Below are 25860 nucleotides of genomic sequence, written 5' to 3' on the forward strand. Positions count from 1 at the left end.
TGCACTAATTGGAATTGTATGGCTTCTCTTTCCCATAAATGCACAATACTGAGTTAAATATGACATTAACAATTCTTCTCTGTGGTCTATCTGGTATTCCTTCAACTCAGGCCACAGGGAAGCATATTTCAAAGATGAGACTCGTCAGTCAGATTTTTACAGAACTATATCTCTGTATGTATTTCCATTGTAAAATAAAGAATTTCTTTTTGTCTAACTATATGTCTTAAATTCTATTAACCCTTTCATTCCTTTCTATAAAAAAAATGAAGAGCATTCTTATTTAAGAAAACACCTGGCCATTACGTTTTGCTCAATCTATTACTCCTTTGATTTTGCCCTGGGTCATTGGCATGGAACTAAAATCTTTGATTCTTGCATTGCAGCAGGTGTTTTTTCCTACCTCAGATTGTAATCTTTTCTTAGAATCTTTCTGTGAAATTATGTGTGGTTTTGTGTTTAAGTATCAGATGTCTTAAATTTATATTTTTCATGCTAATTTTCAATATAAAGACTAGGGCAAGAATACTGAGTATTAATATTTACCTAAAATATAAAAAAAATGTTGATAATCAGATGATTTAAACATTTGTTATTTCAGAACATGTGAAGATCATGTATCAGCCAGAGCTACAGACTGAAAACAACAGAAATTCGCTGTTACCTTAACCCAGAGTGAAATTTATTAGGGAGATTTCAGGGCTGATGAGAGGCTAGAGGGTCATTCTTAGAGAACTGGTTTGGGAACAAGAGAGCTGGAGGAAGACAGCAGGAATCACAGAAAAAGTCACACAGTGGGAAGTCTGGTCTCATTCCATTGCTAATACAGCCTCTGTGTGAAAGTGTCAGGAAGGTACAGATGACAGCCATGATTACCCCCCAACTGTCCTAGGCAAGAGGAGACGATTCTATTTCCATAATGTTTAGTGGACACTCCCTCCTACCCAGTGCTTGCACAGTAGGGGGTGCTCTAAAAGGGAACTGGTGTAACCAAGAAAATCATGAAGGTCAACTCCAGGCCATCCTTGAAGGAATGCCTCACAGATCCACATCAAAGGCAGCCACATGCCAACAGGTGCAATGAGGAAGAAATAAGCATCAGAAACAAGAAACACGCTGGGAATGAAAAATGGTAACACGAAGCATTGAGTAGTAAGGAAAAAGGTGAGGTTTCAAGGAAAGGAAAAGGGCTTTGCCTTCTTCTTCTTCTTTTTTTTTTTTTTTTTTTTTGATGTATTTGTTTTAGAGAGAGAGAGCATGAGCGGGGTAGGGGCAGGAGAGGGGGAGAGAGAGAAAGAAGCAGACTCTCTGCTGAACGCAGAGCTGACAAGGGACTTATTCAGAGGCTCATACCCAGCTCCACGTGGCGCTCCATTAGGGGCTCCTCAAAGTTCTCTACCCAGTGCCCGATCCCATGACCCCAAGATCATGACCCCAGTGGAAATCAAGAGTACAATGCTCAACCAACTGTGCCACACAGGTGCCCCAAGGGCTTTGCCCCTTTGTTTGCCAAGTACATATTGATGTTTGTGAAATTGTGGATTTTGTTTTGAATACCAGCTGGAAAGTTACCCTTTCTTCCTACTAGGTGCTTTGTGAATCATTGTTTATATTCAAAGCTCCCAAAAGTCAGGGGCTGGTACCTCTACCTCGATGCAGAGAACAGAATCAACAATGCAGAATCTGAAAATCTGGCACTGTGGGGTATTTCCTTTCAAACCCTATCATAATAAACATCTGCGTAGGTCGACAGTGAACTACTGCAGTTTCTCAAACATGAGTAAATATAAAGAACATGTAGATACTGTGATAGCTCAACATAAAAAGAATTAAACCAGATCAGGTTATTGTAAAGCAGCTCTCACTCACGCTGACAGTTCACCCAAGTCAAGTGTGGTTAAGAGTTTGAGAGACCTGTTTGCAAGCCTACTTACTGAAGATATTCCTGACTTGTATAACTCCACCCTTGTCATCTATCATCTTTCATATTTTGGGCCTCTTTAAGCTTTAGTTTCTTGATAAAATTATCCTTTTAAGTTCAAACTGTTACCTTCAGACATGAACAACTCTAAATATGCATTGGATACAATTGATTTCATGTGTGCGGTTCACAGAAATCTTATCGATGGGGCCATCTTAAAAATGTTCTATTCTTCTTTATACCAGTCTTTGCCTTATTCCAATAAGGCTGTTATTTATTCCAGAATGTATAAGAATTGGTTATTTTTTCATTGGTTAAAAGTATGGTATTTGGATTTACCTTCAAATGACAAAATACAGCATTTTTTGGATAAATACTGATATTTGCTAATATTTTTTTCCTTCATTTGGTTCCACAGAATTAATGATCTTGGTGTTGGCTCCATATAAAGTTAGATGACATTGAAGAAGGTTTATATATATATATATAAACCTATCTATCTATCTATCTATATAGATCTATCTATATATCTCTCTCTCTATATATATATATATCTACCTAGAGAGAGAGAGAGAGAGAGAGAAGTGCTTATCTATACTTATTGCACAAAGACTAATATATCTAGAGCACTTCTATTGGAATCATAAAGGTATGAGTTCAAGCCTAGTTCAGACACTTGTTAGCTGTGCTACTTTAGACAAATTACTTTCAGCACTGATTCCTTCCTTGTAAAAGGGAGAAAATAAAATGAAATGATTAAAAAAGAGAACTTTTGGGAAAAAAACTTAGTACAGTGCTTGTTACTCTCTCTCTCTTTTCTTTAAGATTTTATTTATTTGAGAGAGAGCAAGCAAAGAGAAAGCACAAGTGGGGGAGGAGGGGCAGAGGCAGAGGGAAAAGCAGACTTCCAGGATCCTGGGATCATGACCTGAGCCTAAGGCAGATGCTTAACAGACTGAGCCAACCAGGCACTCCCCCATGCTCTCTTTCTGAGCTTTTCAAGGGTACTCCCATTCTTTAATTAACATACATGACTTAGCCATAATGTCCCAAACTGCCAAAAGGTAGTGACAGAAGTGACTGCATCAGCTCCATGGCCTGGAACAATGAGTTTTAAATCTGAGAAGTTTCATGAAGAGTGTCCCAACAGCCCACCTCACCCCCCACCGTAGTATTGCTCTTCCAAACAGAGCTACTTGCTTACAAACAACAAATACGTATTTGAAATCTCACGTTTTTAATTAATAAGCAGTTTTCACGCTTTAAAAAGATGAGTAGATACCTTACAATAACAATAATATGTTTTGTAATTAGTTGTATTCAGTACTTAGGCCATAATACTATTACAGCCAGATTTACTGTTAAGGGGACATCATGAGGAGCAAAGATGACAGGATTGCCCTTAAACTGATTGTTGAGAAGTCTAGGATATCAAGTGCTTCAGGAGAACAGAAGTAACATGGGCTCCCAAATTTAGTAATGAGCCCAATGAGTCCTAGTAAACAAACCAGTACAGGGTTTGGTGCGGGGTCTTTGGTGTTTACGGATATAGTATACATATGTTTATAGATACAAATATTTATAGATATATGAGATATATATCTATATAGATATAAATATGTATAGATAGATGAGATATGATAGATAGATAGATAGATAATATTACATAGCTATAAATAGAGATATCTCAAATTCTCCGAGGCAGTTTAATTTCCTAATAATGTCCCATTATCCCTGAAAGAAAAAGTGTGGCAATTATCTACATTCCTCAGAATTAGTCCTAGAATAGAAAGAAGCTATTCTCTCTGAGAGAGTGCATTGTTACCAAACCCTGAAGCATAGAGGAGACAGGAAAAGTGCTAGTAGTGAAAGAAAGCTAATCCAAGTTAGACGTAATTGGACCCACATGGCCTCTGCCCTTTGCCAGCAGCACCAGACTAACAATGCAGAAGAGTGGCCAGTCTCTGAATTCTACCATTTGGGGATGACCAATATGAGAACATTTTCTTCAAAGTGTGGAGGGAGATGGTGTATCCAAAATCTAGCACTTAACTTTCAAGGAATAATGGCTGCTCTTGGAACAAATGGAGAGTGATACCCCTCCGCAAAGGCAATGAGGGCACACCAGTAGGAGTAACCAATAGAAGGAGGTGTGTTTCACAGTGCAGAGGATTCAAGGCCTCATCAGCAACACAGGATACAACAGGATGGCAAGATAAGGAGGCCAGAGCGGAAAAACCACAGGAACTCGTTCCAGAACACATATGAGGCAAACTTAAACACAAACTGAGGCATGATGAGGGGGAGGGAGATAAAGATGGAGTGGGGGTGTTGAGCAGAACACTGAACACACTTTGAAAGAGCTAATTTTCAGTGATACATCAATGGAAGACTTCTGTCATAACAATGTCGCTGTAAGAAAGTAAAATTGTGTTTTGTTGCATGATGGTGACTACCATGATATATGAATTATATGAATTTAGTAAGCTATCCCTTGGGACATCTACTTAATTTAAAACCTGTATAACCAAGGAATTTGTGATCTCCATCACTTCACGGAACAAATGGAAGCCATCATATAGAATTCCTTTAACTTCTTACCACAAAACTTGCACCTTTATACACTTTCACATATTTTTCTTATTATTTCCTTCTATTACTACAATGGGTTGAAAACTTCTGTCCCCCCAAAATTCATATGTTGAAACCCTAATCCTTAAGGTGAACGTATTAGGAGGTGGGAACTTTGGGAGGTAACAAGGTCATGAGGGTGGAGGTGTCATAATGAGATTGGTGTCCTTGTAAGAAGAGAACTTGCTCTTTTTCTCTTCCTCTCTCTCCCTCTCCCCACCATCCCCACTCTCTTTCTTTCTTTCCACCACATAAGCACAAGAGAAGGCTGCCATCAGCAAACCAGGAAGAGGGTCCCTACCAAGAACCAAATTGGTGGCACCATGATCTTGCACTGCCCAGCTCCCAGAAATAAATGTTGGTTGTTTAAGCTTCCCAGTCTATGGTATTTTTGTTACAGCAGCCCAAATGGCCAAATACAATTACTATGGGGAAATTCAATTTAAAACTGATCTCCCACCAGTGCTCTGTATGTTAGCCCCTTTCCACTTGCTCAAGAAGTTCAATCACTTGTCTATTCTTACCTGCATCTTCCACCTCTCCTTTTCTACTCACTTTTTCCCATCAGCAGGTAAACATGTGAAGATTCCTTTTTTTTTTTTTTAACAAACAAGAACCTCTCTGTCAAATTCCTGTTCCTCACAGACACTGCCCTCATTCCTTCCACTCACAAATCTCTTTAAACAAATAAACGTCAATTCTCTACTTTTCACCCCCTACTCGTTCTTCAATCCATGGTAATCTGGCTTCTTCCCCTCCTTTTTCCCAAAAGTGCCCTTTGCCACTTGACCAATCATTCAATTTATGATATTCCTGTGATCTTATTTAGCACTTTGGAAACATTTACTGTTCTTGGTCATTTTGTCCCTCTTGAAATTCACCACCTTCCCCTAGGTTTCTTTCCAACTATTGTTATCAATGCCTTCAGTGGTTCTTTCCCTCTCTCTGACTATTTCTGAGACTATTCTTATTCCTGCTTCTCCTAGGTCATGTTTTATTCCCAATCCAAACATAGTTTCTGGGCAATGGACTGTATCCACCTGGATCTGGCAGCTACTTTGGTGTTGAGGACTATCAGTTTTCCATTGCTGACCCAGATCACAATTCCCCCAGTTCCTATAGGCATTCCTATAGCACCTTAACTCTAACATATTCATGTGAATTAATCATCATCTTCCACAAACTGGCCAATCATGATTTTAATGGATGAGGTCAAAAAGCCTGTATGTTATCCTTCTCTCCTTTTAACCATTAAAAAGTGCCCACTCCATGCACACTCATGAAAAGAAGCCAATCATATTCTCCTCACTTCCAAAAGCAGTCTACTTCTCTTCACTCAGTTCTACTACCCTAGATCATATATCACTCCCAGAGAGCTGCATTTGGAGTCACAGAGCCTAGTGGTTAAGAGCATACATTTTCCAGATTGTGATTGAATTCCCAACTCTGCCATTTACTTCTTATGCTACTTTAAACAATTTACTTAATCACTCTAAACATTCATTTCTTCATGTTTACAACTGGAATGATTAGAAAGCCCAGCCTCGGGGGCGCCTGGGTGGCACAGCAGTTAAGCATCTGCCTTCGGCTCAGGGTGTGATCCTGGCGTTATGGGATCGAGCCCCACATCAGGCTCCTCCGCTATGAGCCTGCTTCTTCCTCTGCCACTCCCCCTGCTTGTGTTCCCTCTCTCGCTGGCTGTCTCTATCTCTGTCGAATAAATAAATAAAATCTTTAAAAAAAAAAAGAAAGAAAGCCCAGCCTCATAGGACTACTGTAAAAATTAAGTGAAATAATGCACGAGATCATGTCCCAGTGCTCACAAATACTTAGGTACTCAGTACGTGTTAGAAAGTGTTTCCAAGCTGCCAGCCTTTCTCTTTGTCTTATATTCTTCACAACTAAATATATATTAATTTCCCTACCTTGATTTTATTCTGTCTGTATGACATGTCACCTAGAGATCCATGACCCATGGCAGAGTGGGTTAACTCTACCGAGAAGCTTTGACCTCAACTAGGATTTAGAATGGATCATTCTAAATGATCTGACCTTAGTGATCTTCCTAAATAGAAATCATTTCTCAAATGAAAACCATTTGATGTTTCCTGTTGCATGTGGCATGAAATGCAAACATATTAAGACGGTCTACCAGATCGTTCACGACCTGGCCTCTACCACTCTCTCAGCCTTATCTCTCAGACTTAACTCCTGCCCTCTATGTTATGGTCATAAGTAATTTCCTTTGGTTCCCCCCAAATCTCATGCTCTCATATCTCCAAACTCTGTAAATGCAATGTCCCTCATTTGGACATCGTTTCCCCCTCCTCTTTGCCTGGCTAATTCAATCAGGCTCCAGAACTTAAGGCCATTGCTTTGACTATGAGGAAATTCACAGTACCTTGGAATACTCAGAGTATGGCACTATCATAATTGTTAAATTGTCTGTCTCCCCCTCTAGGTTTTTAGATATATGAGACAGACGAGCATATGTATTCATATGTATCTTATTTATCTTTGTAAGCCCAGAAACTAGCAGACTTCTTAACCCATGGCAGGTACTTAACAATTTTGAGAGACTATATCAATAAATGAATAAATACTTTAGGCTGCTAAGTAGCCTCACACGTAGGAAAGGGATGGCCTGTTCATCATCTAGTCTGGTCAAGAGTATGTGTTTTTTTATAAACCTGCCTTGTGTGTTTTATTGACATGAATTAATACCCAGAACTCCGTCACCAGGGTTAGTGACCAGACCTTAAAAATCATTAATACATTGAGCTACAACCACCCTAGGCTGAAGCTAAATAAGGAAAACTGCCTTCACTGCTATTGCAAAAACAAATCCCATAGGCTGAGGTTTAAAGCAGGGATTTTATCCTCATATGCCTACAGGGGCCAGGCAAGCACATAAGTGAGTGATACGGGTAAATGCATACTGTGTAACAGTGGGCACTGAGCTAAAAGGAGAATTCAGGCCTTTTCTAAGGAGCACAGACATTGCTCAGCTCGAGTATATTATTACCAGGTCTTCTGGCTGGTTTTTTAAACCTGGAAATCCAAAATTTGATGTGAGGCTACTCATTTAAAAATATGGCTTATTAAAATAATGAGAAACAAACAAAACAAATCAATGGGACCTATCCAATTGTAGTATCACTTTATGATCTTGGCCTTAAACCAATGAGAAAGACAAAAATCTGAGACAGCCAATAGATAAGTACTAATTTGTCATGTCTATGAATGCCTTTACGTTAGATTATCCAAGGACAGTTCCAAAATGTCAATGTTATCCTCAAGCACCTCCTAACATATAACCTCTCACTCTCAGCAGAAAATCTTGATTTTACACATTAGTTAACATTAGTAAACAACCTCCTCATTTTCCCATTCTCAGTCTACAAACTTACCCATCATTGGAACCATCCAGCCTCAAAGGAGAGGTGGCCTTTCTCCTCTTTAAGAGAATCCCTCCACAGTTGCCTTTAATATGTCCCCTCCATTAATTATCCTCTTCTCTCAAAGATCTTCGATTTCACCCTTCCGCTCAATTTAGTAACGGTCTCCCCTGGGGCAAGGGAACTCCTTTGGCCTACTGCCTACTGCCCCCTCCTTTAAATTTCCTTTAAAGTAAAGCTTATTTTTGTACTTTTTAATGAGGTCTACTATTATATTAGCATAGATTTACAGAATGAGAAGCCATCATTTTTATTGACATATGTGAAGTTGACTTTCAAAAAAATGTATTACTTAACGCCATTTGTTTATTTGATAAATACTAATTAGCCTAGTATATACCAAGCACTGCTCAAGAGTGATCCATTGTAAATCCCAGGTGAGCTTGAAGCACCTCCGCACAGTTAACCCACTCTGCCACGGGTCATGGATCTCCAGTTTGCACGTCATAGAGACAGAATAAAATCAAAGAATGAAAATGGGCCCGTATTGTTTAGTCCGCAGGAAACACTTATCTATCAGCATAGCCAATGTTGTTACTACACACTGAGTCTTAATCAGATTACAGTAAATTTGGATTAACTATCATACTGATTGTCAGTTTTTTGACTACAGATGGCAAGGCAAAAATTCCAAATGTAAGGGAGAGATTATGTTCCTGAAAGTTTCAACATAAGTGCCCAGATATACGACTGACAGGCATGCAGAAAAAGGGTGCAATAGTTCTGGGGGGAAAACTTTTGTTTTAACTGCTGCCCATCATCATGCTTTTCAAAGCATGAGTCAGGTTATAAAATCAATTTAGTGAGCATTTTTAAAAGAAATGCCATAGGCGAATAGACAATAAGGTGCATAGCGCATATAAAAAAGTAGTAATGATGTCACATAAATATGTATGTTGGAGTGTGTGTGCATGTACAGTAGATTACAGTATAAAATGTATTTCTTACTGTGGTAAAAATTTGCAATCACTAGTTTGTGTTTTACAAGCTTCATAAGTAAATAATCTATATTCTCTGTATATGCCTTTTTACTTCCCAATCTCAATCTGTTATTTCTGCTTCAGCAAACTCACCAAAATTGCTCTTAATAATGTCACTGATGGCTCTCTATTTATCAGATTGGATGTAACCTTCAGATACATTCATAAGTGAATTCTCTGCAGTGTTGAACACTGTTCATATCTCTTTCTTAAAACTTGCATTGGCTTTGGCTTGTGTGACATCATTTTCCATATTATTCTTCTGCTATCTCCCCAGTGTTTCCCTCGAGGTTTTGTTTTCTGGTTCTTTTCACTCAGTCTCCCCCCCGAAATGCTGGCATTTCTGCAGACAAAGCATGGGCCTCAGAGATGCCACACACACTAAGACTGAACTTTATCCCTGCCACTTATCACTTCCAACCCTACCTCCTTGGACCTGTTTGCTACCATCTCTTGCCTGATTATTCCAACAGCCTAATGGTTGGGGTCCTCTTCTGTCTATGCTAAAAGAGTGGCCAGAGTATCCCTTGTCAAAGGAAAGTCAGACCATGTCATTGCTTGGATCAACCACTCACAGGCCCCGTGACCTCCTTCAGGTCTTTGCTCAAATAGCATCTTCATAGTGAAGAGCTCCAAGCCTCTCTCCTAAAACATATAATTTTACTGCCACTACAAGATGCCCTGTCCCCTTTTCCTGCTTTACTTTTCTCCAAAGCCCTTGTATAAAATACTATACAATTATTTATTTTGTTTACTGTCTGTCTCCTCTTATTAGGATATAAGATACAGCAGGGCAAGAATTTCTGTCTGTTTTGTAAATATTACATTCCCAGAATCCAGAATTGGTGGCCCATATGAGGAGACCAATAATACTTATTGAAGGAATGAGTGACTATAATCAATCATGTATTCTTATGATTATAATGGGCCTCAGAGTACATATAGGCTATGTATCTCCCACACTGTACTATGCAGTTCTATGTGTAACATGATTTTTAAGAGAGTTTTTAGCTATTATGCAAAAAATAAGAAATATTTCCAGAAATTATCTGAAATCCATAACCAGGTCTTAATTCTACGTTAGCAGTGTTCCTTCTGGCTAACCCTATAAGATGCAGATACCCATCATATGGCACTGGTTAAACAGATAATACAGATGTCCTAGGGATGCCGACCTGGGGTCCTTCTTTTTTATCTACTTCATCATACATATAACCACTTCTTTTGGCTTAAAGAGTGTGAAAGATAGTTCAATTTCCTTCCTTTATTTTCTTTCAAATAACCCATAATTATGGAACAAAAAGAGAAAAATTTTATAAATTCTTTTTCCTATGAATTATAACAAGATCACAACCTTAGTTTTTTTCTATTCCCTGCTATTGCTATTTAAAATATATTTGCTCCTATAAAAGCACTAAATGAGCCATTAAAACTTTTCCCTTAATAATAAATGCTTTTTTTCCTCTATAGAGAGACAAAAAGTCAATTTAATCTTCTCTACTCCCCTAGCTTATCCCCTTTTAATTTTCACAAACTCACAACTCTCTCACTTAGCTATTACTGTTAACTCCATTGACCAGAAGAGAAATTAAGGCATGAGACTAGAAAGTTTGTTCAAGGTCATGTAGGTAGAAAAGCTATGATCAGACTCTGCAATCTAAGGCATGGAAAGATATGTGCTTTATGGGACACAGGATATATCTTGAGAATTGTGATGGATTGTCAGGGGGTAAGAGCAAAAAGAGGAACCAAGCATGATTCCACAGGTGTCTGGCTTAGGGGACTAGGTGAATGATGGTTCTTCCAATGATCTATAGGAAGAAGGAGTTTGGAGCACAAGTTTATCAGATCAATTTTGGATGTAAGTTCGAGATGCCTGTGAGAATATAATTTTGAAGCTCAGAACTGTGTCCTGGCCCGGAGATATAAATATGGAACTCAAAAGCATTTAGACAGAATCCAAAATTACAGAGACCAATAAGTTCACCCAGGAAGAGTTCACTACACTTGGCAAATAAAAATAACAGGTTATCTGAGAAAGAGAAGTTTCACCAAAATGAGAGTAAATGGAAGATTGTTAGAGGCCAAAGAGTGATGGTTGGTGGGGAAGCAGGAACGGTGAACATAATCTACTCTTCTGAGAAATGGTTATTTGCAAAGGGGAAGGAAGTGATTGAACACTATCTAGAAGTCACAGGAACTGTTAAAATTTTCTTCAGCTGATCATCTCCCTTTTGACACCTTCTAAAATTGACCTTTCTAGAAACATAACTCTGAAAGTCTCATGTCCTAGGAAAGACCTTGCCAGAGATGGCTGGCCACACTCCAACTCCCCAGGAACAGCCCTCTTTAGGAAACACTCCATGTTATGGCCTTTCTCATACCATTAGGGTCTTGGGATCCTGTTTATCAAGGCAAGTTAGTCTGTACGGATGGATACTAATGGTGAAAGTGTTACTCTTATCAGGTTACTTCTGGGTGGAAACAAACCCTCTTGGGGATCCATATTTTATTCTAAAGCAGCATTTCATAAAGTATGCTTCACGAAAGCCTAGTATTTACTGGATGCAATCAGTATTACATAAAAATATACTAAAGTATAAAAGGTTCCATGGTCCACTAATTTTAGGAACTGCTGGGCTAAACAAAGTTAAACAAGTTTCCTTACAGCAGGATTTTCAGAGACTAATATTGTAATGTGCATTATAAAACTACAGGAGAGACACATAAAATTCGGCATTTTCCAAAATTACCTGATTATAGGACTTCTTAAAAAAGTTATCACATGGGTTAGAAATTTAGGAAGATGTCTTCCTATGGGAACAATGCTAACAGCGGTTACTTCAGACAATGTGACAAATTAATGAGATCAAAATCAGTACCACTGTAATCATAACAGGTATCACTCCATCGGAGCAGCCACATTTTCTCCACTTCACACGCTTTCAGCTCTTTCATCACATAACGACATTACTTTGGTCACAATCACTTTTAATGGGAACGGAACTTTGCTTGAGAGTTTAAGTGTTTGCTTTCCCTTTTGATCAACAAAATTCTATGGACTGCATAAAAAAAATGGGCTTGGGGTTTGTGGTGTTTTTTATTTCACAGTGTGCACAGTGACTGAGTACAAATGAGATAAAGCCGATGAATAAACTTGTTGATCGTTGATATTATTTCCCTGCTTCTATTTGCTTTTTCTTTCTTTTATAGCTTGCAAGCTCAGTTGTTACAAGGAAAATCAATAAACAAGCTTTCAAGGAAACTTATACCCAGGGAGAATAAAGGCCCTTTTGCCTTGAAGTTATTTTTTCTTTTTTAAGGGAGTAATATCCGCTCCATAGCCAGAGTTCACTTTCAAGTCAACAGAAGCCCTGTGTGCTCATGAGGACTTTCTGCTGAGAGAACAGAGCCCCCAAGTATTTTCAGAGGGGTATCTTTTGTTACTAGGATAACTCTGTGAATTGAATTGTTCTGAAAGTCAGGTAGGATTGTAAAAAGGGAACCAATGTAGCCAAGAAAATAAACCATTGTCCACAAGTTGAGGGGCCGGAAAAGAATGTAGGTAAGGCTACAAAAAGCAGACTTTTCATGTGAATGTAAATGAAACATAACTTTGTTAATGGAGCCGAGATTCCCACCTCCGTCCTCTCCTGGAGCTTATACCCAGGAAATAGACATTAGATCATTTAGAGTTTTGTTCTAGGTCAAAAGATTTTTGCCACTGCATGACAGTATTTAAAGGAATTGACCCGGGACCACCTGTCTGAGTTGCAAATCAGAGCAGCACCATTCAAAAGAACATAGTGAGATGATAAAAATGTTCTATAACTTTGCACTGTTCAACATGTTAGCCAGTAGTTACACGTAAATATTGAATACTTGAAATGTGGTTAGTATAGCTAAAGAAGTGAATTGCCAATATTATTGAATTTTAATTGATTCAAATTTAAATAATTCCATGTGACTAGTGGCCACCATATTGGACAGCATAGCACTGGAGAATGAGAGCTGACTTCATCAAGTCAGGATTCCCAGCCTTTTAGTAAGGACATAAACCAACATGGATATCCCCAACCCATGTTCCCTGGTCATTTCCTTCCAAGCAAAGCTACTTCACAAAGTCAATGGCAAGAGTGAATAAAAAATGTCCAGACTACTTGGAAAATTAGAGTGAGTTTAAATAAAGGCATGGATAAAAGTGGAATGGCAGTCATTGAGTGGAAGGAGAGTTTGACACATGTGTCTTAGTAAGAAAAGAGAGTCCTCAAAAAAATATATGCACCCCCATGTTCATTGCAGCATTATTTGCAATAGCCAAGGCATAGAAACAATAAATTTCCATCAACAGATGCACAGATAAAAATTGTGGCATAGACACACACACACACACACACACACACACTCACACACACACACATCACACATACATATGTGAATATTATTTAGCCATTAAAAAGAATGAACTCTTGCTATTTGCACAACGTAGATGGACTTTGAAGGCATTATGCTAAATGCAATAAGTCAGAGAGAGAAAGACAAATATTGTATGATCTTACTTGTATTTGGAATCTTTAAAAAAATGATCTCATAGATACAGAGAACAAATTAGTGGTTGCCAGAGGCAGGGGTGGGGAAAATGGGTAAAGGGGATCAAAAGGTACAAACTTCCAGATGTAAAATAAATAAATCACAGGAGCGTAATGTGCAGCATGGTGACTATAGTTAATAATACTGTATTGCATACTTGGAAGTTGCTAAGAGGAATCTTAAAAGTTCTCATCTCATCTCTTATGACAAATTCTATTACTATGTGTTGGTGACAGATGTTAATTAGACTCATGGTGATCATTTACCAAAACATAAAAACATTAAGTCATGGGGCACCTGAGTGACTCAGTTGAAGTGTCCAACTCCTGATTTTGGCTTAGGTCACGATCTCAGGGTCATGAGATCAAGCCCCATGTCAGGCTCCATCCTGCTTAAGATTCTCTTTCTCCCTCTCCTTCTGCCCCTCCCCGTACTCACACTCTCTCTTAAAAAAAAAAAAAAATCAAGTAGTTACCTGAAAGTAATATAATGTTGTTGTCAATTATACCTCAATGAGAAAAAAAGGAAAGAAAAAGAAAAGAAAGAAAAGAGAATCCTAAGAAAGAGCTATAGGATAAGAGTATAATGTGTTGCAGTTATCCATGGCTAATAAATTACTCCACAATTTAGTGGATTAACTCAATGACATTTGTTTTGTTCATGAATCTGCAACTTGGGCAGGGCCCATGGGAAGATAGTGCATCTCTGTTCTAGTCATTGTCACCCAAACTGTCCCAAGGCTGGGAGCTGAAATCATCTGAAGGCTTGTCCCCACACATGGCTGGAGAAAATGCTGACTACTGACTGTTAAACCACCAGTCAGAACACCTTAAAAATGGCTACTCCATGAGGTCTGGACTTTTCTCACAACATGGTGTGACTGGATTTCAAATGCAAGTGTCCAGAAAGAGTTTTGTACCCTCTTTATGACCTAGCTCTGGAAGTCCCATAGAATTACTTCTGCAGTACTCTGCTCATCAGAGAAGACACAAATCCGCCCAGGTGAAAACAGTCTTCACTTTTTGATAAGGAGTGCCAAGGAGGTTCTAGAAATGTACATAAGACTAGATATATTGCTGTAGCCATTTTTGCAAAATAATCCATCACAGTTTAATAAAATAGTGTAGGCTTCAAGTAATAGAAGCCTTAGTCAAACCAGACTAACAACGAAAAAGAAACTTACTGTTCTAAGACACTAGTCGGCTTAAGTTTCAAGTATGGCTGCACCTAGTGGCTCCAAAGATACAATTGCATCTTCTCCTACACACTAATCATTCTGTGTTTCTTGTCTCTTGTCTCTTGTCTCTGTCTCTGTCTCTCTCTCTTTTTCAACTGTTTCAGTATCTTTTCCAAATTCTAAGTCAACATTCTGACAATTTTTAAACCTAAAGGAAGTATTTTTCTTATATATCAAGTCTCATGGAAGGGCTGTGATTAATTTGTTTAGGTCCCATGCCCACTCCTTGTCCAATCCTGGGTCCTGGAAAATGAAGTTGCATTAGAGGCCAGGTAAAGTCTGCAAGTCGAGCCTAGCAGCAAGTTATTTAATCCCACCGAATTGCCATTTTTCTCATAGCTAGGAAGGAGATTCTGGTAGATTGATGGCAAAACTCACTCCAATTCTCCCCTTTTTTTGTATCCAACCAACTGCAATGTGATTTTGTAGCCCCTTTCACCCAATGGTGGAGTCTATTTCCCTATCCCTAGATTCCAGGCCAACCCCGAGATTTAGTTTTAGCCAAAAGAAGGTGGGTGAAGTAACTTCGTGCGAGTTCTGAATATAGGCCTAAAAATCTCTTAAGCATTTCTGCTCTTTGTCTCTCCAAACCCTGCTGCTACCAGGAGAACATGTTCAGTTTAGACTGTTGAGGGAAGAGGGATCAAGTAGAGCAAAGCTGAGGCAGCCCAGTTCTCTCAGCCAAAGTCATGGACACACAGGACAGCTCAGCCAAGATCAGCAAAACCAAACCACAGCTGACTTCAGGTGTCTGAGGATATATGAGCAAATCCAGCTACCACCACCCAATCTGGAGACTGTGCCCATGAGTTTTGCTCCTTGTGTGCTTGTGTCACAGTATTATTATGACAAATATGAAACGATACCATTAGTCCCTAAATCTTCGCACTCTGTTTGAAATAGTGTCTGACCTCAAAAAAATAGTCAATAAATATTCGCTATTATTATTATCCACAATTTGCCAGTACCACACAAAATATGAACGGGGTAGCTTCCTAAAGAAGAAAAGGTTTCTCCAACTAAACTCCAAAAACAAACAAAATTAAAAACGAGAGATCTACCACATGCTTCATGAGGTTTAATAAAGAGAGAATACTGATCTATTACATTTTTAGCAATTTTAATAAATTTAAAAGGAAAAGTAAGCATATCATAATGGGAAGCACATCACTTATTATCAATGAAGTAAAAGTAGATGATCTCCAAAGCCCTCTCCACATCCTGTATAAATTTCTAGTATCTGATCTATGCCCAGCTATCATATCACCAATTAGATCAAATAGCAAACTTCTTCCTTGCAAAATGAACAGTAACATTTTTATTATATGATTAATTGCTGTTGTTAACAATATTTATATCAGGCCAAAAATTAGGACAAGAGTAATGTTACCTCTCCTAGTATTTTTCAGACACAATAATTCTATGTCTGATACAATTTTCAATGGTGGACTTCAAAAGAATAAATGCATTAGCTCCAAGAAAACACTATTATATCTTACCTTTACAAAAACTGGAGACACACATGCCTCCGAGCCTCACCCTTCTCCCTGAGTACGTGTGCACTGGGGGGAGGGACTGTCCTTTCATAGTGACCCTTCTCTGTCTGCTCTCTCTCTCAGGTAAGTCACGCATCCAGTTACAGAACTTCAGTGGAACTCTGTGACAGTTTACAGACTCCGCTTGTAAATTCTCTTGTGAACCCAATTCTATATTTCCATTTCTATTTGACTTTTGTACTCAGATATTCTGCTATTTCCGTTCTCTTTAGGTCTTAAAGAGAATCACTGCCTCCCTGTCCATCGTCCGCAAAATACATGTATGCTAAGTGATAGCTCAGTGTAAATAAAGCTCCCAGTCCTGCTCCTCACATGTAACAAAAGCAAGGAAAGTAGTAATCTTCGCTAATTTTGTTATTACCTTGATTTTCTAATTTTGTCTTCACAATAACCCTAGGTATGGCTATGGCAAGTATTATTATCCTATTTATTGATTATGAGTATAATATACCAAGAGGATAAGATGTATAGGTCATCAAATATGAAAGTTCGAGTAGGATGGAAGGTAAAGCTGCAAACACATACCAGTAAGATTAATAATGACTGTGTGAAGGATTATCAGAGACTAAATTTTATGAAAGTGAGTTTTCGGATTAGTTTGACAGAATTAGCAGTAGTTAATATATATTAAGCACTTACCATGTGCCAGTACCTATTATAAGTTAAAAGTCATATCTTAAGTTAATACTAGCATTAACTCAATTATTTAAGTATTTTTTTCATGGTTTTGTAGAGGAAACCAAGATGAGACTCTGTGGTTAAAGAGTTTGCATTCAGTCTAGTAGCAGTAAGCTAATAAATCACCAACAGGGAATTTGAATATAGACCTTCTGGCTCCCACAAGTGTCCCTGTTAGCTTCTTCTGTCTCTGAAATGAAGAATAAGAAGTTGGGAGAGGGGAGCGAAGAGTAATGGTAACTGCAAAGTCATCAAGGTAGAAATAAGTAAATCATACACAGGGTAGATCAATCCTTGTGTATGGGCGATGAGGCAACATCTGGGTGAAGAATCAGGTGGAAATGATGTTGGGAAGGTTTGCAATGCAGCAGCAGAAAAGTGGCCCTTGATTATCAGGTTGAGGTGTCTGAATTTCTGGAACAGCCCAAAGGGAACCTGACCCACTCTATACTGTAACTTAATCCATGTCAATGCACTGGCAAATGAACATGTTGAGGAAAAATGCACTGGTACATATGGAAGCAGGAGTTGGTTTCTTGATGTGGAGCTAGAATAGTTTGTTTAGAATTGGCAGCATTTCTATTCAAAATACTGCACGAACATCTGTGTCATTTAACTCTTTGCAAAAGATGAAAGAGACAGACTGCAGACAGATGCTTGGTCAGCCCTAACCCCTTCTAGAAGGTTAAGTACTGGAAGCATAGGATGGACTGTTCTGTATCAAGCCAGCTGTGTGCTTCCATACCAGGTTCAATGTTGAAAGTTCCTTAACCGAACATCTGGCTAACAATGTGCCTTCCATTTATTAACAGCACTTATTTATTGCACCTGGTCCATGGGAGGAAAGTACATGGGTCAAGTAACTGCAGCAGGATTTCAAATGTTTGCCTTACCATCTACAAAGATAATTAAAGAATAACAACCACAATCTTGGGGGGAAATCTTGGTGAGTCCTTTGTACTAGTAGCTCTACAACAGAAAGGCAAAAAATAAGAAACTTAGTGAGAATCCTATGAATTTAAACCAATAACTCTCAAATATAACCAGTTCAGTATGAAAGGAATTGTTTCTTTGGCTTACATGTTAGTTGAGTTAGCCCCTACCTCATTGCACCAACTAAAATGATTTTTTAAAATCTTAAAAGTGATGAGGGTTTAACATTTACATTAATATCTTCCTTGGTAGAACTGGTTTTAGGAAAGGAAATTTTTTCATAATTCTCATTTCCAGCTTTTCCTAAGATAGATAGATAGATAGATAGATAGATAGATAGATATTTTTTTAATGCACTGAAAACATAATTTTTCCTTGGAAACATGGAAGTAACTCTACCCTTTTCAAGGTTATTTAAAACTCTGTTTGGTATTTGATCAACTAATAGTCAATCACCTGACCTCTAATTCATGACGAAAATCCAGCAGATTAGTTTGAATCATTCTGCTAATGTGAATCTGATCTGACCCGGTATTAACTGCATTGTTTAAAATAATGCTATTAGGATCTATTGAACATTGGCCAGTACTACAATTTTCTTATTAATTTCTGGAATAAAAAACATTTGAGATCATCTTACCTGCTGTTTTAAGGACTAAACAATTACATGTATTCATTCAATTCATGGAAAATACATATTTTTTTCATATTTCTAGGTTGTTTTCCTTGTCTACTGGTGAGCAAACACCTATCAGACTCTTGGGCATCTATCAAAGTGTTTTGAGTGTCTTATAACAACAGAGCACAGATCCAAGAAAGTTTAGACATTACTAAATAAACAGCCCACAGATGTGGGTGCTGAAAAATTAATCTGACGGGTTGTAGTACCAAAATGCTCCTACAAAAACAGAATGAAATAAACCCAAGTACAAACACTCATGTAATCAGGGCATAAATGAATCATAAAGCATTGAAACAGAGGTTTAGAGATCTGGCATCAAGAACAACTTCTGACAAATTACTCAACTGCACACATAGTTCTTCATGTCATCTCATCAGTAGGGAGAATATTGGAAGTAAAAGTAACCTGGTACATGTCAACAGAAACCAGTTTAAAAAATAATTTTAAAACATTTTATGATGTTTGTAATTCTCCTTGTAGCTCAAAAACTGCCTCTTAAATTTTCAAATAGGTACTTACTATTCTCAGATAAAATTTTCTAATAGACTACCAATTTGTTGTTTGTCATTATGAATTAAGGCCACTGGAACCCTGGGAGGTTGCTGCTGACATCTAGTGGCATAATTTTTTAAATGCCAAATGCATTAAAAATACATAACTAGAGAGAGAAAGGGACAAGCATACATACATACGCACTTGAAAAGTCTAGTGGGCACCCCATGTCATAAATTATTTGCCTCTGCCCTCACTACTCTGCTTGCAATGATCTGCTCCCCTTCCAAAGTAATGTTAGCACTGCAAAACCAAAGAAATGAAAACTAACCCGTATGCTGAAGCCTTGAAGGAACCAATTCCCTCAAAGTCCTTAGTCCTCTACTGGGAATTCCCAGACAGCCCCAATTCCCAAAAGCCCTATTCCAACCCCAATAGTCGTTAATTTCATCTCCACTTTCTAAATAACTATCCCTCTTTCCTAACCTCCACACCTAGTATTTAGGTGCTTTTAGGATCCTAGTCTAAAGAAAATACTATAGAGCTGGGAATATGTTATTTCAGACTGCATATCCACAAAACCACACATTCAAAATGGCCACAAACTTCTTAGGCATGAGGTTCAACAATTATGACAATTCAAAAATGACAAACTTAAAAATAGCTTTCAGGGACAGTTTTAATGGCTTCCAACCATCCACATGAATGATGATGTATAGAACACAGAAGAAATTGAACTTGGGAAAAATATAAGGAGTGTAGAGCTTGCTTCTAGAAGCATGTAAAGAGATTTGTTTTGTAGTGTCAATATATATGTATGTATGTATATATGTATGTAAGGTTGTATGTGTGTATGTGAACAGAACGAGAGACTCTCAAGTTTTGCATGTACCCCCACTCCAGCTAGAGCACTGATGAATATAGTAGGTAAACACTGATTTAATGAATGAATACATAAATGAATGAAGTGGCAAATTACAAAATAACTTCTTTTTTTCCTATTGGTTCAGATGTAAGATATGCAATAGGTAGTGTCTTTATAAGGCAATGTTTTGCTCTTCGGCAACAAGAGCAGCTCAGGTTAGAATTTTCTTCAATGACATGTGTGCAAAGTAGCAAAAACCAATGGGTGATAGAATTGGGCGATCTTCCTTTGGTGAAGAGAATGTTTCAATAGTGGAAAATTATTTTCTTTAAAAGTTAATGTATTTGAATTCAGATTTTATTCTCATTGAAAAGATGTGATAAAGGGAAAGTAGGTTCTCAAGGTAATCCTAAATAATACAAAACATAGCTAAATTATAACTCTCATAGTACAAAGGACTCTTTCAGCCTTTAAATATTACTTTAGAGAAAATCATGGAGATACAAGGAGCTCATTCATTCAAAGTTTGTGTACTCAACTCAAAAGTGGGAGTAAAAATGGATGGCAGAAGAATCTTCTTTATGTTCATATTAAAGGAAAGAAATCCCATGTCTGTGTATGTACCTATCTAAATATATATAATAAAATAAAATGGTATACGTACATATGCATATATACTCACATGCACACCTAAGAACGACTAGGTAGCATCTATGCTAATCGATGACAGTGTGGCAGCTACTGCACCAAGTGAATACGGGTTAAGGGAGAGAAATAGTTACAGTATTATAAGGAATTCAGAAGGCTTCTTAAAGTATTAAGGTTATGTAGGCTTGGGAATAAGGGAGAAAGATTGGGCATTCAGAGTGGAGTATTCAGCATAAAGAAAGACAAGAATGTTTAGGGCATGAGATGGAGTAAGAGAGAAACAAAGTAAGACATATAGGCAGGGAACTGATGGAAGAACTTGAATATTATTTGCAGGAGTCGATTTTAGACAGTGACATGCCTTATAGTTTTGGGAGATTTTAAACAGGCTTTGAAAGATGGAGTATCCCATAGAATCTAATCCTCAGAAGAGTAAAACATAACAAGAATTTTCCAAATGACAAAAACCATAAAAGCCAAAAAAAATTCTTTAAAATTATTGTAATAGCTCTTTGTCATGTAAATCCTCTTTAAGAATTACTTTTTAATCACTTCTGTATGAAAATGCTCAGTGATGTGTTCTCGGACTTGCACTTGAAGCACTCTTTGGGAGCATACTTTGCCTGATGCTACAGCTGCATTTCTGTAAAGCATTACATTTATCATACATGGCACCTAATTCAGGCAATGTGACAATTACATCACACCTCTCATCACATGCCGCAGAAGTATTTCTACTTCCCCTTTAAATTCATGGTCATTAGCTTATCAATCGACCTGCAAGTTTTGATGATTTACTTTCCATTGTTACTTTAGGGAAGGCACGTAATAAATAGTATAAGTAATGCAGTAAGCTCTTAAAATATCAGAAGATTTTGATCCTTTTAAACCTCAACATATATTACATCTATGTTCCCTACAGCCTGTATAATAAACTACAGTGAAACACACAACTAAACAATTTATTTATAATTTATTTATTAGTGCTTTTGAACATAAGTAACATTATACACTAGCCTTATGACACAGTTTATTTTCAATCTTAAAACTGTTTATACTAACTAAGCTTAGATCTCAACCTACAGTACATCAAAAAAATGTCAAATCCTTATATCCTATTACAATTACCTACAAAGAAGTTAAATATATGTGAGAAAAAACTTGATATTCCTACATAATAAAGATAAATTATAGACATGAAATTTTCTTAATGAAATCCAATCTATTTCCAGGACATAAAAACATACATAAAAATGCAAGAGAGTAACAGTCTCTATCTTTTTACATAATCTTTCTAGGGGTATATAGAAGGATATTTTGACATGACTAGTTGAAGTTGCTTCTCCCTTTGGATGACAAAATTCGGAATATTGTGACTAAAATACCCCCTTTACAAGAGTCAGATGCAGAGCTTTCAAGTATCTGCACAGGCCAAAGTGCCTGTTACTCCAACAGCTTGCTCTCTGAGCTCCATTGCCAGAATTAATCCTACACAGAATGAGTGTGTTAGTTGTCATGTGCAACGGGGAAAACTGAATGATCCCATTTGTCTAAAAATAGCACCTTCACTAGTATGTCTTAAACTTCTACATTTATACAAGGAGGCCAGCATTACCTTGATACCAAAACCAGATAAGACTCCACCAAAAAAGAGAACTACAGGCCAATATCCCTGATGAACATGGACACAAAAATTCTCAATAAAACACTAGTAAACCAAACCCAACAGTATATTAAATACTGAATGTAAATATCCATATTCCATCTGAGAGAATGGATACTGAGCATCAATAATTAGCACTCTTTGTCATATTAATAGGAATTATTTTTATAAGATTGCAAACACCCCTATTTCAATGAATAGAAAGGTCTAACCTAGAGAGATGATGATGTGAACACAATTTTGTCCACCCCAAATATGCATCCACATCCCACTCGCAACCTGCACACAAACACACACGTGCTAGACCATAAGCTCTTTGGGAATTTTGTCAAAGCAGAGCACTTGGACTCTGGCAGTATACAGGACTGTTCCTTTATTTTCATGTTGAGAAGTGAATTTTGTTACTCTGAGTACACAATTCTGAAAACTCCACCATGTTAATGGAAATATCCCTTCAGCACCCTAACTTTTTTCTTTTACTACATTCAGATCAAAATAAGTTTATCCATCTCTTATGTATAAAATAAAAGGCCAGTAAAATTGAATATTAGCATATACAGACCTCTGAAAAAAGAAAAAGATGACATAATGCATATGACATGTCTGTGCTCCTTTCCTCCTCTATTTTCATTCTAAAGGTCATAGATCCTTGACCCTCTTTATTGGTTTCAACTCATTCCGTGTGTTTTTTTCCTCTCTCTTTACTGTCATTCGTCAATTTACCCCCCAACAAGCACTTTTCCACCACTTATCTCCCTAGGTCTATATCATATAGCTCAGCTTCACCCTCTTCCACATATTGTCCAGGTAGTAAGTAGTTCTCATTATGTCTCTCTTTGGGGAGCCACAGTTAATAGGTCTATGCAAAAGGCACCCTCAATTGATGTCATTAACCATTTTAAGATATTTCATAGTTTGAATTAACATTTTAGTACAGATAAAACTTGAATAGAGTGCCTACAATTCAAAATCCCCTTTAGGGGAGAAAAGCTGCTTCCTTAAGGGGTTTACACATCCTTTGAAGAATTAACTGAAAGCCAGAAACACGTAGAAACACCCCAATTTGCAATTCAACCTAAATTTTTGTTCAACTGCAAATTAAAGTTCAGAAACAAGTTTTCTGCTAATGTCCATTAAATTTAAATGCTACCTTTGTTTCAGCACTCATTTGTTTTTAGGTATTCAATGATTTGTCAAAAATAAAACCCAATTAATTCCAATTAGTATGCAGCCTAATGTACATTTCAACAATTCTATTATTTGTGTTCACATACATATAGTGACACCCCATCTTCACAGCTGTATGAATAGAAAGTATTGAGACATGGGTCCAGTTCCCCATCACAATTCTAAATTTTCAGAAACATTTCTATAAAAAACTATTTTGAGATAGCAGTTTTATTCATAAAACACACACACATTATATATCTGCATCTATACCCACACTTCTTTTACATGTACATATCATTAGAATGTTTGCATGAGTGTTCATATTCTTAAGCCAACATATGTAAATAAATCGCATAGCAATTTGAAAATTTAGCAACTAAATAGGCAATCTGTTAAGCATAATCAGGCATGCTATTCAGCAACTGTATGATATAACTCAATCTTCCAAAGAAAATATATGTTTTGCATGAGAGTGCCTTTATAAAAACTTAAAGTTTTCTAGGAATTTGTACTGAAATTTTCACATATTCAAAAAATAATAGGTAAAAACCATCTGACTAATGTTTAAATAAAAGGCAAATCTCATCACTGTAACCTGATAAGAATCTAATTGTCTTATTGTCTATCATTTGTAAATATGATACACTAATTGGAGCTACTTCCAAAGAGAATGCAATCTTCTAGTCAAGATCCTATTCACATATCAACATAAAGGAAAGTGTCATAAAATTAACCATAATCCATAATGTTTTAATAAGCTAATATATATTTAAAAATTTACTGTTCACTTCATAAATACAAGGATCATCATAAGTCATTCCCTCTACTTTTCAGATATTGATTTGATTTTTTGATGGGTTATTCCATAGCTGAACCCAGTAATCAAAGAAAGTCAAGTAGTTTAATGTGTCAGAGTTAAACAGCCTAAAAAATATATCAGTTCAAAATAAGCATTACCTTGATCTGAATTTTCATAAAAAACAGCAGATCTCTTGCCAGGTAACACCATTTCTTTGGGTTCTGTGGGCAAAGAGAAAAGAGATTAATAAAAACAACCTTTCTTTTTACCCTTTAAATACTTCTTAAAGAAGTTCCATTAGTAATAAAGGTCAGAGAGGAAAACCATTTAGCAAAATACTCAGCTCTATTCAGCAGCTGCCTTGGGAAATACTTGTTATAAATGCCAAATAGTTTCCTCAAAGGTTCCCCCCCACCAACAGCCGAGAACATGGGTGACTGTGGCAGATACTCAGCCTTGTTTTCCTTGCTTCTCTCTCTTCTCACATGGGAACAAAACTAGCACTTGAGCAAGAAAAAGCATTAGCATCCACCGTTTCAAAAGATAAGATGTAAACCAGGTTGGGACAGAACATTTACTTGGAAATCAACTAACTGAAATGGAATTTGCAATTATCTAAACTTACTTTTCTCCCTCCCGCAGTGAGTATGGGTTTTAAAATATTCATGAAAGCTTGGGTGTTTTCCTATTCTGTCTTTCCACAGAAGTGATAACGTGAGATATTATGGGATGACTCTGTAAATAATTGCAGATTACCCTGCTCATAGGATGCAATTTCAGAGCTTTTCTATGCTGCAACAAGGAGGAAAGCACTTTATAGAAGTCAAAAGTATGAAAATATATCTTATTCTCTCTCTTAGCATATAACAATCTTGATGAGTATTCCATAAGAGATTTTATTGCATCATTATCTGAATGTTCAGATTGGAGGATAAGAAATTCAAGTCTGAGCAACAGCTTTCCAGAAAGGAATGTTACATAGCCAGGTAAGAATTTTAAATTCATCCCTCGAGAAAGTTATTTGAACAAATGTTAACAGTTAAAAGCATCATTGATTAATTGACTACAACAGTCATTATAAGAATAGTCCTATAACTGTAATCACTACAACATCTTACTATGTGACCTTGGGCAAATAAATTAAACTCTGTAAGCCTTTACATTTCATCTGCAATATCAGAATAATAATTCCTCCTACTCCACAGAGCTGATAAATAAATGAAATAAAAAATACATAAAGGATATAGAACTAATGAATATTAGCTAATATAATTATCAATAACATTATTAATATTATTATCATTATTCCCCTTTTAAAAAAAACTCACTACCCCATTGAAAATCTCTGCCTCTGTGAACCATGTGGTGGATTGACTAAAATAATATCATACTGGATGTCACTGAATTTGTCTATTTGTTCATCAGAGTCTGTGATGACAAAAATAAATAAATAAATAGCCATTTTAGTGTTTGGGCAGGTGGAGAAAAAATTTTTTTCAGAGAGATGAGTAAGTTGCCAACCACTCTACTGCGTTGGCTTCTCTTGATTTTGCTTAA

At 37.1% G+C, this 25860-nt stretch overlaps 1 protein-coding gene across 4 annotated transcripts in view; it reads right to left on the reverse strand.

Moving 5' to 3' along the window:
• INPP4B (inositol polyphosphate-4-phosphatase type II B) overlaps nucleotides 1–25860 on the reverse strand; it is a 738855-nt gene that overhangs the window by 589935 nt on the left and 123060 nt on the right. For all 4 annotated transcript variants that reach the window (XM_057310095.1, XM_026499399.4, XM_057310094.1 and 1 more), the window contains exon 2: nucleotides 24462–24524. The gene's annotated coding sequence lies outside the window, so the exon portion shown is untranslated. The remainder of the gene's footprint in view (nucleotides 1–24461; nucleotides 24525–25860) is intronic.

Source organism: Ursus arctos, unplaced genomic scaffold, assembly GCF_023065955.2.
Source record: "Ursus arctos isolate Adak ecotype North America unplaced genomic scaffold, UrsArc2.0 scaffold_11, whole genome shotgun sequence".
In the NCBI taxonomy this organism is placed as follows: domain Eukaryota; kingdom Metazoa; phylum Chordata; class Mammalia; order Carnivora; family Ursidae; genus Ursus; species Ursus arctos.